The 19,450-nt window shown below is 40.1% G+C and overlaps 1 non-coding gene across 1 annotated transcript; it reads right to left on the bottom strand.

The window, feature by feature from the left end:
- Nucleotides 1-2,506: 2,506 nt before the first annotated feature.
- On the bottom strand, nt 2,507-2,613 carry LOC127089435 (small nucleolar RNA R71). The gene has a single exon (XR_007791031.1). It is a non-coding gene; the product is annotated as a small nucleolar RNA R71 (small nucleolar RNA).
- Between the last annotated feature and the right edge of the window lie 16,837 nt (nt 2,614-19,450).

Here is a 19,450-nt window from a genome sequence, read left to right as displayed (position 1 = left end):
TCCATTCTCTTCCAAGTAACAGATTATGGTTGGCATTCGTCTCCACAATGATAAACATTGCGGATCCGGTTACCGTTCATACGGTTAACTCGACCTGGATTACACCAAGGGTGGAACCCACTTTTCCCTCATAATTGGAAAGCACCATATTGTGGGGTTTGGCATTTGTGTCGTACTTGCCATTTTTTCTCAGCATATGGTACGATATCAAATTCATCGTTGCTCCGCAGTCCACTAAGATTTTATTAATGGGGACATCTTCAATCTTCCCCGTAATAAAGAGAGGCTTAAGATGACTCTTCATAGCCTCGTCGGGTCTCTTTGATCACACTGAATCACACCGCGTTTTGGACTCGGATTTCACATGTTTATTAGGTCTTTATTACCATTTTGGTTGTGTTATGCTCTCTTTTATGTTATTTTCAGATATTTAGCTCTTTCGGGACCTTTTTAGAAGAAACGAAGCAAAAAGACCAAAAACTAAGGTTTTTCGGCAACTATTGTACACATGGCGTTATGCATGGCGACCGCTATAGGAGAAGCCATGACACATAAGCCCTCAACCAGGAGGTAACCGCCACGATCCCATGAACTTTCCCATTCACACACATGGCGGGTGCCATGAAGGGGTGGCGGGCACCACCTTTGCATTTCACGTTCCCACTAAGGAGAAGTTGAAGGGCATCATGGTCTTTGCAAGTTGTTGAATTCCTCCATAAATAGGTCGTTCTAGTTCATTTCCAAATCATCCAACTTAGTTTACAACACTAAGATTATATTATCATCTATAAAAGCGGTAATCCGTCACATCGAGGGGTTATCGCACCGTAGTGTAATTAAGTTGGAGCACTTTGATTTTGCTGTCATCTTTATCTTCAAAGTCAAAGGTTTATTTTCCTTGTACCAGATTTAAAGCCTCCGTTTGGAGTAGGTTCTAATTTAATCGCTTTTATTTATTTTACTTGTCATGCTTTACTTTATTTAATTTCTTGCTATGCTTTACTTTATTCAATTTCTTGCTATGCTTTACTTTATTTAATTTCTTGACATGCTTTACTTTATTTAATTCCTATCATTGTCTTTACTTTATTTAAATTTCTCGCCATTATGTTTATTGCTCGTTTTAATTATTTTACACGTTTTACTTGTTCTTTACGCCTTACATTCTAAAACAACTTTTCATCACGATTAATATCGTTGTGTTTGTTTGTCTTACCATGTCTGGCTAAATCTTTCAAAGGTTAGAATGTAAGGATCACGGTTAAAGAGATGTTTCACATATTGAATCTGTAAAAATGCTTTAAAGGTTGTTTTGATTTTTAATTCGAGTTTTCTGAAACAAACTTGGTTAGTTTTAACTACTCAAGGAGTGCGAAAGCACCCTGGCTTAGTTAACTAGGAATTTTTATCACTTTAAGGAAAAACGATTTTTGAAACTGTTTTCGGACGCGTTGATAGATTTAAAATCAGGAAACTCCTTGGGTAAACTTTCCAAATCAAAATCATTTTTCAACTAAGTTTACGAGTCTTATTTCTTAAAAATAAGTTTACTACTTTAGCGTTCTGCACACCTTTTATAAGTGACAATAAAATGCCTTAATTTAAGGGTAAACTCGGTTCTGAATACGCGAAAGTGACAATTCCTGTTAAATGGATTCTTTTCAAGAGTAGTAAATATTGACCCATAAGTAGTTCCATTTAGACAATCGAAACATCGTTTAACTGACGTGAAATACATTCAAACTTGTCTTTATCTGCACTGTATTTATTATTTCCTTTATTTACTGTTATTTTGCAACATCAATATCTCTTTTGTACCGCCTTAGATAAACATCGTAACAACAGTAATTGATAGATTGACGATTTGGTCTCTGTGGGATCGATATTCTTTTCTATTACTCTGACGCGATTCGTGCACTTGCGAAAAGAGCGATCAAGTTTTTGGCGCCGTTGTCGAGGACCAACTTCGTCAAATTTCGTACCCTATTGTTACATCGTCTAGACTAAGGCATTATTACCCGGTAAATGTGAAGAACCCATAGTACCGGAAATTTAGTAGATCCTTTAGCGGAACCCGAAAGTTACACTCGTACACGCCTCTTACTCATCCGAATTAAGAAAGCTATGGCCCAGAATCGCGACCGGAGACCTCTTAAGGAATTTGCCCAACCCTCTGACGATGAACCTAGTTCTAGTATAGTAAACCCCCTTATTACTGCCAACAATTTCGAACTAAAACCATATTTACTGCAATTAGTGCAACAGAGCCAATTTGCGGGTCTCGCTACTGAGAACCCAAATCAACATTTAAAAGTCTTTATCCAACTGGCCAACACTTTTAAATCCAACGGTGCTTCACCTGATGCGATACATTTAAGATTATTTCCTTTCTCCCTCAGAGATAGAGCACGTTCATGGTTGGATTCACTTCCATCTAACTCAATAACTACCTGGGAAGACCTTAGAAGAGTATTCCTTGCTAGATATTTCCCCTAGTAAGATTGTTGTTCTTCGAAACCAAAAAACTAGATTTACTCAAAACCAAGGAGAATCACTTTTTGAAGCTTGGGAGAGATACAAAGAGCTATTAGGAGTCTGTCCACACCATGGCCTAGAACAATGGCTAATCGTTCATACCTTCTACAATGGACTCCATTATAACACAAAGATGAGCATCAACGTTGTCGCTGGTGGCGCGTTGATGAACAAACCTTACCCTGAAGCTTGTGACCTGATTGAGGATATGACCCAAAACCATTACCAATGGGGAACTGAACGAGCATCAGTAGAGAAAAAGGAGACCCAAGGTGGAATACATGAGATAAGCTTTATGGACATGATGCATGCGAAAATGGATGCTTTATCCCTTAAGGTCAAACATATTTCTACAAACACTAACACTGCAGAGGTAGTCCACACATAGTGTGAACTTTGTGGATCTAAAGGACACGAATCGGCGGAATGTAACCTTTTGAACGACCTGAACACCGACCAAGTGAATTACGCCCAAGGTAACCCATTTTCAAACATTTACAACCCTAGATGGAAGAATCACCCGATTTTTTCCTATAAAAACCAAAACCCTATCCAAAATTATGCACCTTAGAGACCATAAGGTTATCAAGCCCAAAAACCAAATCAACCTATCCAAGTTGTGCCCCAGAAGTCTCACCTTGAGAAGATCATGGAGAACTTTATATCAGGCCAGACTCAGCAAAATAAAGAATTCCTAAACCAGAACATTCACGTAAACAAACTGATAATGCAATCAGGGACAAAGGTTGAACAGATAATCACTCACAACAAGATGCTTGAAACCCAGATCTCACAGGTAGCACAAAACCAAGCCCCACAAACTACACCTGAAGGATAATTCCTTGGACAACCTCAACTCAACCCTCGAGGGCAAGCTAACGCTATCTCATTACGAAGTGGGACCGCTTACGAAGGGCCTCATAACCCAACAATGAGCGAGTTCAAAGCTTCTAAAGAAAATATACCTATAAACCAAGGAGAAGAACCAGTGGAACCCGAAAAACAAATCGACCAAGAAGGAGAAGCCAAGGATAAAACTTACAAACCACCACCCCCGTACAAACCACCAATCCCATATCCGCAAAGACTTAAACAAACCAAAATCAATAACCAATACCAAAAGTTTATAAAAGTAATAAAGAAGCTTCATGTAGAGATTCCTTTCACCGAAGCCATCACCCAAATTCCATCTTACGCCAAATTTCTCAAAGACATCTTAACCAACAAGCGTAGGCTTGACGATCCCAAACCCTTGGAATGCAACTTTATTTCCGAGAATAAACTTGCTAAGAAGGAGAAAGACCCTGGTAGTTTTTCTATATCTTGCATTCAAGGGAGTCATGTGATCGACAAAGCTTTCCTAGACTTAGGCGCTAGTGTGAGTTTATTGCCCTTAGCTATGTGTAAAAGGTTAAACTTAGGAGAATTACAACCAACTAAGATGTCCCTCCAATTAGCCGATAGGTCTATTAAGTACCCTGTAGGCATTTTAGAAGACATCCCAGTTAGGATTGATCAACTTTATATCCCAACAGACTTTGTGGTCATGGATATCAAGGAAGACGACGATATCCATATCCTTTTAGGTAGACCATTTTTATCAACAGCCGGAGCTATAATAGATGTTAAAAGAGGAAAATTAACTTTCGAAGTAGGGGATGAAAAGATAGAGTTTATTCTTTCAAAGTTCCTGATGACACCAATCATAGGAGACGCATGTTACGCGATCGATATCATAGATGAATGCATAAGGGAATTTGATCAAGAAGAACTTATGATCGAACCATTTTCAAACCCGAATGAAAAGGATGACGAGCTAAAGGAAACAGAACCTCACACTAACGAATGTTTGGCCCTTACTCCTGACCTTTCACCAAATTCTCAAAAACCAGCTCAAGAACTTAAGGAATTGCCCAAGAACCTAAGATGCGAATTTTTGGATAAAGAAATGAACCGCCCAATAATAGTTAGTGCCACCTTAAACCAAGAAGAGACAAACCAACTCTTGAATGTTTTACGAAGATACCCCTATGCCTTAGGATACAACATCTCTGATTTAAAAGGTATAAGCCCATCCGTGTGTATGCACAGGATCTCGCTAGAGGAAGATTCAAAACCTTCCAGAGAACATCAGAGAAGAATCAACCCTGTAATGAGTGAGGTGGTAGAGAAGGAAGTCCTTAAATTGCTAGAAGCTGGTATAATCTATCAAATCTCTGATAGTAAATGAGTAAGTCCTGTACATGTGGTACCCAAAAAGGGAGGAACCATTTCTTTTGGTGGTTTAATTACTTCTATTGCTAGAGCATTAAATCTCAACACTGAGTTAGCCACCTTAGAACTACTCCCTCACCGCACCATTAACTTAAATTTTTTGAAGGATATGAAATTATGCAAGGTACGGCGAACAGGTGGTTATAACCTCATGATACATGGTGTAGCTATACCCAGTGTTATTTTACCTTGCTCTCGGTGTATAGACGTGCGACATGCAAGGAACTGGACGTATGATCTCGATGCTCCACCTTTTACTGGCCCTTTGCCACCTAATGTTCCTATGGACGATGGGCAAGGGACCGATGATGAGTATGACCGACGCGACTAGTCACCTGCTCATGATATTCCTACTGCATCACCTGCACACACTGCACCTTCTTCTTCTGACCATTTTGCAGGTACCACTCCCGGTTTTTACATCACTGAGGAGATGTGGCGCGAGCACCTGGCTCGAGAGGAAAGGTGTGACACCCTTTTGAATACCATAAACCAACAATTGACAGATAATATGAGTTTTATGGTAGCCTCCCAGCTGCGTAGTGAGCAAGCACATCAGACTATCACTGAGTCCTTACTTGCGATCACTAATGAGCAACATCGCCAGCGACAGGCTACTGAGCGTCACTTCACACTTATCGAGGCCAACCAAGGGTCTCTCTTATGTCGCTCTAGGCAGTTGCAGGAAGGACTTAATACTCGTAGCAGGCATTGTCGACCCATGCATCCTGACCAGGGCGGTGACGGTACCGATGATCACCCATAGTTCTCTCTCTCTCTCTCTCTCTCTCTCTCTCTCTTCCAGGTTACTCCTACCCTATCTCATATCGAAACATTAAAGACAATGTTAGGTTTAAGTGTGGGAGAAAATTTTTATCGCTTTTTATCGCTTTCCTTTATTTTTAGTATGTTTTGTGCGTTTTAGTTGTTTGTCTTTTCTTTTCAATAAAATAACATGTGTTTGACGAGTCATCTGTGTAGTGTATGCGTATTTCTCCCATTTCTTTAACCTTACCAATTTTTTTTTTGAGCAAAGACAATAGTGCATCTTGAATATTCAGGCTATTAGACAGGTTTATGACGGGATGTAAAAGACTTGGGAAAACTTTTTCTAAAAATCGATATTGTCTTAACACCGTAGGCTTTGTGATTATAAGAGTCGATCCCAATACCCCAGATGTTGTGGCCCTAATTTTTGTTCCAAATAAGTCCTTAAGTAGTTTATCCTTGCAGTCAGCTCCGGCTTAAGCATGCTCTACGTAAGGGACCGATGAAAATAAGTGAATGATCACAAAAAATCCTGCTTTGTTCTCTAGTTGTATGAAAATTCGGGCTAGGTGACTCTCACACGGTCATTTAACCCAGCAAAATAAAGACATTTGTGAAACATGCAGAAGAAAAAAATAAATAAATAAATATATATATATATATATATATATATATATATATATATATATATATATATATATATATATAATATATATATATATATATATATATATATATATATATATATATATATATATAATAATATGCCTATTGTTGGTTGGTTCAGAGGTATCTGGTGCTGAACTTGGTAGGGTGGATTACGATCCAATCTCCCACAACTACAAATTGGGTTAAATAAAGGGGTTACACCAACTTATGTACCAGAGCCCCATGCTTAAGATCATAATCACTAACCGGTCACCTTACTATGAGTATGTACGGATAACGGGCTTAATGTGATTGCACCTGAATGAAAAGGACTTGAAGAAGATGAAAACAAGGCCTAGGTATGATGGGGTGATGTGGACTGATTTGTATAGAAACGAAACCTATGACTGCATTTGCGGGAAGTGTCACTACAATATCCTTAGTTCGATTCGTTAGTACCTATCGATACATTCCTTGAATGAACCTATAAGCCTTTTTGCCTTAAATTAACTTTGGTTGATACTGTTTTTCTTGCATGAGCTATAAATAGTTTTGCTTTAGAACAAGCAAAGGTTTAAGTGTGGGAGAATTTGATCACATTGAATCACACCGCGTTTTTGACTCGGATTTCACATGTTTATTAGGTCTTTATTACTATTTTCTTGTGTTATGCTCTCTTTTATGTTGTTTTCAAATATTTAGCTCTTTCGGGACCTTTTTAGAAGAAACGAAGCAAAAAGACCAAAAATTAGGGTTTTCTGGCAAATACTGTACACATGGCGTTATGCATGGCGGCCGCTATAGGAGAAGTCATGACACATCAGCCCTCAACCGGGAGGTAACCGCCACGATCCCATGAACTTTTCCATTCACACACATGGAGGGCTCCATGAAGGGGTGGCGAGCGCCACCTTTGCATTTCACGTTCCCACTAAGGAGAAGTTGAAGGGCATCATGGTCTTTGCAAGCTGCTGAATTCCTCTATAAATAGGTCGTTCTAGTTCATTTCCAAATCATCCAACTTAGTTTACAACACTAAGACTATATTATCATCTATAAAAGCGGTAATCCGTCACATCGATGGGTTATTGCACCGTAGTGTAATTAAGTTGGAGCACTTTGATTTTGCTGTCGTCTTTATCTTCAAAGTCAAAGGTTTATTTTCCTTGTACCAGATTTAAAGCCTCTGTTTGGAGCAAGTTCTAATTTAATCGCTTTTATTTATTTTACTTGTCATGCTTTACTTTATTTAATTTCTTGCTATGCTTTACTTTATTTAATTTCTTGTCATGCTTTACTTTATTTAATTCTTGTCATTGTCTTTACTTTATTTAAATTTCTCGCCATTATCTTTATTGCTCGTTTTAATTATTTTACACGCTTTACTTGTTCTTTACGCCTTACATTCTAAAACAACTTTTCATCATGGTCAATATCGTTGTGTTTGTTTGTATTACCATGTCTGGCTAAATCTTTCGAAGGTTAGAATGTAAGGATCGCGGTTAAAGAGATGTTTCACATATTGAATCTGTAAAAATGCTTTAAAGGCTGTTTTGATTTTTAATTCGAGTTTTATGAAACAAACTTGGTTAGTTTTAACTACTCAAGGAGTGCGAAAGCACCCTGACTTAGTTAACTAGGAATTTTTATCACTTTAAGGAAAAACGATTTTTGAAACTGTTTTCGGACGCGTTGATAGATTTAGAATCAGGAAACTCCTTAGGTAAACTTTCCAAATCAAAATCATTTTTCAACTAAGTTTACGAGTCTTATTTCTTAAAAATAAGTTTACTACTTTAGCGTTCTGCGCACCTTTTATAAGTGACAATAAAAGGCCTTAATTTAAGGGTAAACTCGGTTCGGAATACGCGAAAGTGACAGTTCCTGTTAAATGGATTCTTTTCAAGAGTATAAAATATTGCCCCATAAGTAGTTCTATTTAGACAATTGAAACATCGTTTAACTGACGTGAAATACATTCAAACCTGTCTTTATCTGCACTGTATTTATTATTTCCTTTATTTACTGTTATTTTGCGACATCAATATATCTTTTGTACCGCCTTAGATAAACATCGTAACAACAGTAATCGATAGATTGACGATTTGGTCTCTGTGGGATCGATATTCTTTTATATTACTCTGACGCGATTCGTGCACTTGCGAATAGAGCGATCACTCTCGAAGAAGGCATTTTGCTCCTCCACACAACCATTGTTCATCACATAGTATCATACTGGCTTATGAGCAACCATTTCTCTTTTTGTATTGCTGTCGGTGTCATTGACCTCTGTGATTTGGTCGAACTCCCTGGGCATCACAGATACCACACCGACTAAGATATCCAAAGAAGCCTCTGACCCTGAGTCAAAATTATCTATCAACATTTCGTCTTTTGCAGCCATTCGATCATATTTCTTTCTAGCCACCTCTGATGGAGTATTAAACTTTTTTTTGTCAAAGTTTAAGTCCTCATTTTTCCTTGCAGGAACATTGGTGTTGGACTCAGCTTTTTCCTTTTCGCCAACATCCCTTTGTGCTTTCCTCCTTCTCTAGTCCCTTCTCCATTGAGACCTTGTCATTACGGTTTTTCCTTTGTAGTTTTCAGAGATATGAGAGGTTTTTTTGTCAGCCTGGAACTCCCTATGGTATGCTAATGACGAACCTCTATCGACCTCAAAGTTCTGCCATTTTCCTTGGCTGTGTTTCCTGCCATCGATTGGCTTCACCCACTTTCCATTTGAAGCTTCAGTGTTGGGTTTGAAAGAGATGGGTTTAGCAGCATGACCCTTTCGTTTTGTTTCACCAAGCTTCACCATAAGCCTTCTTGGATCACAATACCTCCTTGGGTCGACAACCCTTATGGGTTGGACAACCTGTTGATCTTGAAAGGCTTTCTGACCCCCTTGGTGTTTTACCCTCCTTACTCTCTCGAGGTTTTGGACCACTTTCTTGTCGAACATGGCGCTGCATCGGGGGCACAACATAACCTCTGATTGCTTCTTCTGACAACTCCGGAGGAAATCAGACAGAGTTTCATCTTCTTTGGGGAAAGCTATTTTATTACACTCTTATTGTTGACATTCATTGTCAACTTCCATGGAGGTTTATTGGGATATTTTGACCATATTAACCTCCATGTTAACATCTTCAGTGATGTCCAACTTCTGTAATTGCAATTGAAGGCCCTCAGTGGCCTTATCTATCTGCACAAAACCATCAACAGTTTCCTTGGTTACTATCATCAGGTTGGAATCTTCAGTGATTCTAGTGTCGAAAACATCAGTGCTTTCATTGATGGCATTTTCTGTAACACCCTTCTACCCAAACGACATATTTAAATAGATTATCAGAGTACAACATGTAGAAGAGTTTACATTATTTACAACATAACAATTATCGCATCACAACATAAAACATATTATTTATTTTATTAAAACTTCGCAGCGGACAACAATATTAATATTATCATTCATCATATAACAATTCATAATAATGGTTCAACATTATCTCAACAAAACATCTCAACATGTTAGTCATCATAAACAACTTAAATAATAATCAATTATCTATCGAATCCCATAACCCCGGTGTCACATGACCAGAGCATTTGACTCGACTCTGTAGAATAACTCTACACTTATTCTTCAAACCTCAACAATAGCTACTCCTCTTTATCTGCACATTGCTCATCATAGATGAACATAAACACATGCAAAAGGGGTGAGAATTACATTATTAAATAATAATATAACGACAGAAATATAAACATAAATATATTTCACAGATGCTAACACAGCTCATCATAATCATCATAATCAACATATTCATGAACATCAACAAAACAACATATCAAATGCAATGCACACACCCATGCATGACTCAACACGACTCGGTATACCCATTTTGTGACCAACTACAGGATCACCACTCCCAGATTCATCACCATAGAATCCGAGTTCCCCGCAAGGAACCAAGCCTCTCAACAAGCCCGGAGTCAACAACATCATTGGAACTCAGTCCGTTCATCACTAGGCATCGGCCTTTCATGAATGCATGCACACCAAGCATGCATCATAATCAACATAGCAACAACAGCATCATATAGTCATGTTATCATCATCATTAACACATCCTATCACCAAAAGCATATCACATCATGCCACATAATCAAACACAGTATTATCACACTCTACTAATATCTATACCACTCAAAGCAACGGGAAATGATCCCCCATATACCATGCATCAGCTAAGTTACCCCGCTCAGCCTAAACAACCAAAACTGCACAACAACAACCCCGGAAAGACCACAGTCTGCCCATACGCGTATTGCCTATGCTCATACGCGTATTACCCACGCCTGACCAAATCCATACGCGTATTGCCCATGTCCATACGCGTATGCTACGCGTATCACTTTTCCATACGCGTACCAACAGAGACCAAAACACGTTCAAAACATCATCTTCCTCACCCATACGCGTATTGCCTAGTGCCATACGCGTACCAGCCATCTCATACGCGTATTGCCTAGTGCCATACGCGTATGACCAGAAACCAGATTTCCAGATCTGCAATGGCTTTCTCTGCTACGAGATCTATCCAAATTCATCCTTCCACAGTCCAAATTTCGCACAAAATCACTCATATCATCTAATACAATTAGTCTCCTATTCGATTTCACAAATCCTAACATCATTGCATATAATTTCTACGAATTCCTTCGATTAAAATCCCAATTTCGTTCATCCAATATTTCACCATTTTCAGCATATTATTGTTTAATAAGGTTCAGACCCCTTACCTCTTTGGATTGAAGGAAGTTCTGAGCAATCTTTGGCCTTTTTCCTCTTTCTTCTCTTCCTCTTCAGCGTTTCCCCCTTTCTCTGACTCTGAGGCAAAATACGTGAAAACACTCTGAGTTCTCCCTTTGGCCTCTTATCAAATTTCCACTTTTACCCTTCCACTCTTCATATTCCATTTATTTTATTATTTAATTATTATTAAAATAAATAACACCTATAATAATAATAATAATAATAATTCCCGATATTATTTAATAATTCCTTTTACCTTCCAATAATCATATTAAATAATATTTAAATTACTCTAACAATATTTGGGGTGTTACAACTCTCCCCCACTTTAGAAGTTTTCGTCCTCGAAAACATAGCTCAAGCAAATAGAGCCGGATACGACTCCTTCATCTGATCTTCACGCTCCCAAGTCAAGCTCTCACCAGCTGGACCTCCCCAAACAACTTTCACTAGAGCAATCTTCTTACCTCTCAGGGTCTTCTCTTCTCGGTCATCTATCCGAATTGGCAACACCTCAACGGTCAAATTATCCCTCATCTGGATATCATCCAACTGAACAACATGCGAAGGATCCGCAATATATTTTCTCAACTGAGATACATGAAACACATCATGCAGATTAGAAAGCGACGGCGGTAAAGCTATCCGATACGCCACTTCCCCAACCCTCTTCAAAATCTGATACGGACCCACAAACCTCGGAGTAAGCTTTTTAGACTTTAAAGCTCTACCCACACCTGTCGTCGGAGTAACTCTCAAGAACACATGATCTCCCTCTTGGAACTCAAGTGCCTTTCTCCTGTTATCGTGATAACTCTTCTGACGACTCTGAGAAATCTTCATTTTCTCCTGAATCATCTTAACCCTTTCAGTCGTCTGCTGCACAATCTCAGGTCCGAGTACAACACTCTCACCTGATTCATACCAACACAATGGAGTTCTACACCTCCTACCATACAATGCTTCATATGGAGCCATACCGATACTAGCATGAAAACTATTATTATAAGTAAACTCCACCAACGGCAAGTAACTATCCCAAGAACCACTTTGCTCCAACACACAAGCTCTCAACAAATCCTCCAAGGATTGGATAGTTCTTTCGGTCTGACCATCAGTCTGAGGATGATAAGCTGAACTCAACCTCAACTTAGTTCCCAACGCTTTCTGCAAATTTTCCCAAAATCTAGAAGTAAATCTGGGATCTCTATCAGACACAATACTGGATGGAATACCATGCAGCCTCACTATCTCCTCAATATACAACTCTGCCAACTTCTCTAAAGAGTGATTAATCTTCATCGGCAAGAAATGCGCCGACTTAGTCAACCGATCCACAATCACCCAAATAGAATCATTACCTTTCACCGTCCTCGGCAATCCCGTCACAAAATCCATGGAAATGCTATCCCACTTCCATTCAGGAATCTTCAAAGGTTGCATCATACCTGCCGGTTTCTGATGTTCAATCTTTGACTTCTGACAAGTCAAACAGGCATACACAAACTTAGCAACATCTCTTTTCATACCAGCCCACCAAAACAACTTCTTCAAATCTTGATACATTTTAGTTGCACCTGGATGGATACTCAATCCACTCCTATGGCCCTCTTCGAGAATACTCTTTTTCAATTCAGACACCTCAGGAACACAAACTCTACCTTTAAATCGCAGGATACCATTCTCATCAATCTCAAAATTACCACCATTACCCTGGTTAACCATAGTACTATGATCAACTAGAGCGACATCAACTTGCTGACCATTCCGAATATCTTCCAGAATTCCACTAGTCAACTTCAGCATACCCAACTTTACACTATCAGCGGAAACTTCACAACCCAAACTCATATCACGGAACTGTTCAATTAACTCAAGCTCTCGAACCATCATCATAGACATATGTAGAGACTTTCTACTCAGCGCATCTGCAACTACATTAGCCTTACCGGGATGATAACTCAATTCAAAGTCAAAATCCTTCAGTAATTCTAACCACCTTCTCTGCCTCATATTTAACTCTTTCTGATCAAACAGATACTTCAGACTCTTGTGATCACTGAACACTTCGAACCTGGAACCATACAGATAATGTCTCCACATTTTCAACACAAATACAACAGCTGCAAGTTCTAGATCATGCGTAGGATAATTCCTCTCATGAACTTTCAACTGTCTAGAAGCATAAGCTACAACTTTACCATTCTGCATCAAAACACCACCAAGACCCATCAAAGAAGCATCACAATAGACAACGAAGGACTCACCAGGGTTAGGCAAGATCAACACTGGAGCACTGGTCAACCGCCTCTTCAACTCCACAAAACTCGCTTCACAAGCTGTATCCCACACATACACTTGACCCTTCTTAGTCAACTGCGTCAACGGCAATGCCAACTTAGAGAAGCCCTCAATAAATCTGCGATAATAACCAGCTAACCCCAGAAAGCTGCGTATCTCAGTAGCAGACTTCGGAGTCTCCCACTGTAATACAGCATCAACTTTAGCCGGATCAACAGAAATCCCACCACTCGAAATCACATGGCCAAGGAAACTCACTTCCTTCAACCAGAACTCACATTTAGATAACTTTGCATATAATTTCTTTTCTCTTAACACCTGCAAAACAATTCTCAGATGTCCTGCATGCTCTTCTTCCGTCTTAGAATATATCAATATATCATCTATGAACACCACAACAAAATTATCAAGGTACGGATGAAATATACGATTCATATATTCCATAAACACACCTGGGGCATTAGACACACCGAACGGCATCACAGTGTATTCATAATGACCATACCTCGTACGGAAAGCAGTCTTCGCAATATCATCTGACTTCACTCGGATCTGATGATAACCCGACCGCAAATCAATCTTACTGAAAACATGAGCTCCAACCAACTGGTCCATCAAATCATCAATCCTCGGCAATGGATACCGATTCTTGATAGTCACCTTATTCAACTGCCGGTAATCGACACACAACCTCATCGTACCTTCTTTCTTCTTCACTAACAATACTGGTGCACCCCAAGGAGAAACACTTGGACGCACAAACTTCTTCTCAATCAATTCTTCAAGTTGCTTCTTCAATTCAACTAATTCAGTTGCCGACATTCTATAAGGAGACATCGACACTGGACTCGTACCTGGTACTAAGTCAATGGCAAATTCGACTTCCCGTTCTGGAGGTAATTCACTTACATCCTCCGGAAACACATCCTGAAATTCACAGACAACAGGCAAATCTATACTCACCACTTTCTTATCCGATTGCAGAGACGCAAATAAAGCGAATATCTGAGCTTCATCTTTCACAAATTCCCCCACCTGCCTAGCAGATAGAAATCTTGCCTCATCATTCTCACCAACTTCAGAAAACCGCACCGTCTTACTATAGCAGTTGATAAACACGCCATAGAATTCTAGCCAATTCATTCCCAGAATAATATCAATTTGGCGCAAGGGTAAGCACACCAAATCAACTACGAACTCTCTCTCAAAGATCGTCAAACGACAACCTCGACAGACAACAGAAGTCTTCACAGAACCATTAGCAGGAGTATCTATCACCATACTTCCGCCTAGGGACGACATAATCACACCAATCCTGGTCGCACACTCATACGAAATAAACGAATGAGTAGCACCAGTGTCAACAATAGCAAGCAATTCAACATTATTAATCAAGCAAGTACCTTTAATCAGATTATCTTCTTTAGGAGCTTCAGCCCCACTCAGAGCAAACACCCTACCAGTAGTATGAGCTGCAGTAGCCGCCTTCTTCGGTTTCGAGCACTGCAAACTGATATGGCCTTTCTCGCCACAATTAAAACATGTCGGACCAGCATCCTTACATTCCGTAACTCTATGACCAGCCTGACCGCATCGGAAACATCTCAGCACTTTCTTGGTACAGCTATCCGCACGGTGGCCTGGCTCGCCACACTTGAAACATTTACCAGCTATGGGAGATCCTCCTCCACTTGGCTTCTTCTCATCTACCACTTTCTGCTTACCTTTACCATTCGGAGATGCATAAGGACTACCACGATCCTTATTCTTCTTCTCACTAAGACTCTTGTAATGAGCAGTCCTAGCCTTGCTATCTTCATCAAATATCCTGCACTTATTAACCAGCGTAGGAAACCTACGAATCTCCTGGTAACCAATGCCTTGTTTGATCTCGGGACGCAACCCGTTCTCAAACTTGACACACTTGGATTCCTCAGCATCAGCATTATTATAATGAGGACAATACCGTACCAGCTCCTCAAACTTCGAAGCGTAATCAGCAACAGACATGTTACCCTGCTTCAGTCCCAGAAATTCCATCTCCTTCTTACATCGCACATCAGCAGGAAAATATTTCTCCAGAAAGGCCGTCTTGAACCTTTCCCAAGTCATCTCAGCACCTGGTACTTCAATCCTCTGTCGAGTGTTATCCCACCAGTTTTCAGCCTCTTCAGATAACATATGCGTACCAAACTGCACCTTCTGTGCTTCAGTACACGTCATCACCCGGAAAATCTTCTCAATTTCCTTCAGCCAAATCTGAGCACCATCTGGATCATAGCGCCCCTTGAATGTAGGAGGGTTATTCTTCAGAAACCTTCCCAAATTCCTAAACTCGTCGACCGGCGGATTCTGCTGCGCCTGCATAGCCTGCGCCATAGCAGCCAAAGCCTCAGCAATCGCACGGTCATTTTCTCCAGCCATACTCTGCACGACATAACTACAACCGTTAAATATCGACAGTGTCATTTACACTAATCGATCATCAGGGAAAACATCACATTATGACTCGACTGGACTGACTTTGCTCTGATACCACTAATATAACACCCTTCTACCCAAACGACATATTTAAATAGATTATCAGAGTACAACATGTAGAAGAGTTTACATTATTTACAACATAACAATTATCGCATCACAACATAAAACATATTATTTATTTTATTAAAACTTCGCAGCGGACAACAATATTAATATTATCATTCATCATATAACAATTCATAATAATGGTTCAACATTATCTCAACAAAACATCTCAACATGTTAGTCATCATAAACAACTTAAATAATAATCAATTATCTATCGAATCCCATAACCCCGGTGTCACATGACCAGAGCATTTGACTCGACTCTGTAGAATAACTCTACACTTATTCTTCAAACCTCAACAATAGCTACTCCTCTTTATCTGCACATTGCTCATCATAGATGAACATAAACACATGCAGAAGGGGTGAGAATTACATTATTAAATAATAATATAACGACAGAAATATAAACATAAATATATTTCACAGATGCTAACACAGCTCATCATAATCATCATAATCAACATATTCATGAACATCAACAAAACAACATATCAAATGCAATGCACACACCCATGCATGACTCAACACGACTCGGTATACCCATTTTGTGACCAACTACAGGATCACCACTCCCAGATTCATCACCATAGAATCCGAGTTCCCCGCAAGGAACCAAGCCTCTCAACAAGCCCGGAGTCAATAACATCATTGGAACTCAGTCCGTTCATCACTAGGCATCGGCCTTTCATGAATGCATGCACACCAAGCATGCATCATAATCAACATAGCAACAACAGCATCATATAGTCATGTTATCATCATCATTAACACATCCTATCACCAAAAGCATATCACATCATGCCACATAATCAAACACAGTATTATCACACTCTACTAATATCCATACCACTCAAAGCAACGGGAAATGATCCCCCATATACCATGCATCAGCTAAGTTACCCCGCTCAGCCTAAACAACCAAAACTGCACAACAACAGCCCCGGAAAGACCACAGTCTGCCCATACGCGTATTGCCTATGCTCATACGCGTATTACCCACGCCTGACCAAATCCATACGCGTATTGCCCATGTCCATACGCGTATGCTACGCGTATCACTTTTCCATACGCGTACCAACAGAGACCAAAACACGTTCAAAACATCATCTTCCTCACCCATACGCGTATTGCCTAGTGCCATACGCGTACCAGCCATCTCATACGCGTATTGCCTAGTGCCATACGCGTATGACCAAAAACCAGATTTCCAGATCTGCAATGGCTTTCTCTGCTACGAGATCTATCCAAATTCATCCTTCCACAGTCCAAATTTCGCACAAAATCACTCATATCATCTAATACAATTAGTCTCCTATTCGATTTCACAAATCCTAACATCATTGCATATAATTTCTACGAATTCCTTCGATTAAAATCCCAATTTCGTTCATCCAATATTTCACCATTTTCAGCATATTATTGTTTAATAAGGTTCAGACCCCTTACCTCTTTGGATTGAAGGAAGTTCTGAGCAATCTTTGGCCTTTTTCCTCTTTCTTCTATTCCTCTTCAGCGTTTCCCCCTTTCTCTGACTCTGAGGCAAAATACGTGAAAACACTCTGAGTTCTCCCTTTGGCCTCTTGTCGCATCCTGCGAAAAATCAACCGGCGAGCCTAAAAATAAAAACACACAGAGCCGCCACTGCGCGTTATTTATCCCAAGGTAGGGAAAGGAAACGCTCAGAGAAACCTGGAAAGACATGGTCTCGCGACCAGAGAGAAAAGGTTCGGGAGTCGGTTACGCAAGGGGAAGGTATTAGCACCCCTCACGTCCTAGGTACTCCTAGGGATCCACGTCCTAGAATAAAGAATAGGTTGCTAAACATCACACACACACACGGGGAACGCAGGTGGGGTTAAGAGGAACGAGCTCGATAAGGTATCGCACCTTATGCCTACATATCTTGTCTGGAACAAGAATCAGAGCCACTGTAGTTCGGCTTACGCACGCCAAACAACACAAAACATACAAACAAGCAAGGGTGGCAAACATGGAGCCCGACAACCACTGGATGGAATTATGTCGGCATCCGAACCAAAACACACTCAAATGGGCAAACATGGAGCCCGACAGCCAATCCTGGGCTTATGTCAGCATCCGAACCCAAACAATCGATAGCATACAACAAACAAACATACAAACACACGCAAAAAAGAAAAAAAAGGCGCCCGGAGTGGTCTCGCACGACCACCTGCCTACATACCTCGTCTGGAACGAGGATCAGGGCGATGTAGTTCCCCTGAAAGGGACTAAATTACTAACCAGAAACTGGGGAAAGACACACAACTAGGGAGCTGAGACTCGAGCCTAATGTTGTCATGCCTCGTTAACCCTAAGTTCGGTTTTCTATCCTACTTGCATAAGCAAACTAACCTAACCAGGAAAGAAGCTAGCACACAAGCATACAATCATATATCATCAAATGAGAACAGGTATCTCAAACAAGCATGTCAATCAGATATCCACATAACACGCACTATAGCCAAACAAGGGGCTCAATCAATCAGGTTTGACTGCCTAAGCAATCGTCTGTACAGGCTGTGTTTGCTCTTAACCTTGCCATTACGAGGCTAAGGTGAAGCAGATGATGGGATGAAGTGAGGATCAGACCTCACAGCTCATATCCCTAACCAGGGAGAGCTGACAAATGAGCATGGGTCCAGAATAGGGGAACCCTTCTATACTCGATGACTCTGACACAATGTGCACTGCACAAGATCTTGGGCTTTGATCTCAATGCTACAACCATGTAATGGGAGCAAGGAGAAGACTCAACTGAATAGTGGGGGGTAGGCTGCATACCCCTACCTTCCACCAATTGCCTTATTTAAAGGACTTTCACCTGCTTAGGCTTAAAAATAAACAACCACAATCATTGCCTCTTAAGGAGGACTTCAGACATTTATTTGCCCGGCCCGGTAACAGCCGGGTCTCCAGACTACATGAAGTCAAGAGATTTTACCTCTATGCAAGTTGCTTAAGCAAAGCAAAGCAATAGTTCACAAGGAACTGAGCAACTAAAGTACCTGGAAACAGTCAAACACAGTTAGTACCCAGACAGACAAACTAAACAGCAAAAGTTCAATCAGTTAATCTACACAAAGCAATGCACAACAAAGCAAGCTCAAAGCTTAAGCCCAAGCTTCAAAACCTACAAAACAATGTTATGTTAGTGTACAAACATCAAACCACATCATTTAAAATTGATTTGGATCATTCTCCATGAGCATTGCTTTTGATCCTGAAAAATCAAGCAAATATTAGCAACTAGACCACTAGGCCAAGCCTAGGGTCCAAAACAAGAAAAATCCTTAAACAGCAAGGCATTCACAAACCAATCTCAAATTAACATCAAACAAGAGCAAACATCATTGGTCTCATGTTTATATCATTCATTATGCTCATGTTATGCACAAAAGAAGGCAAACTAGTCCAAATGAGGCACCAAGCATACAAACAGAATTATTGCATTCAAATCCACATCAAAATAAATCCAAAAATTCTCAAATT

The sequence above is a fragment of the Lathyrus oleraceus genome, chromosome 5 (assembly GCF_024323335.1).
Source record: "Lathyrus oleraceus cultivar Zhongwan6 chromosome 5, CAAS_Psat_ZW6_1.0, whole genome shotgun sequence".
NCBI lineage: Eukaryota > Viridiplantae > Streptophyta > Magnoliopsida > Fabales > Fabaceae > Lathyrus > Lathyrus oleraceus.
The sequence above is the reverse complement of the archived record's forward strand: the minus strand, read 5'-3'. Positions and strand labels throughout refer to the sequence as shown.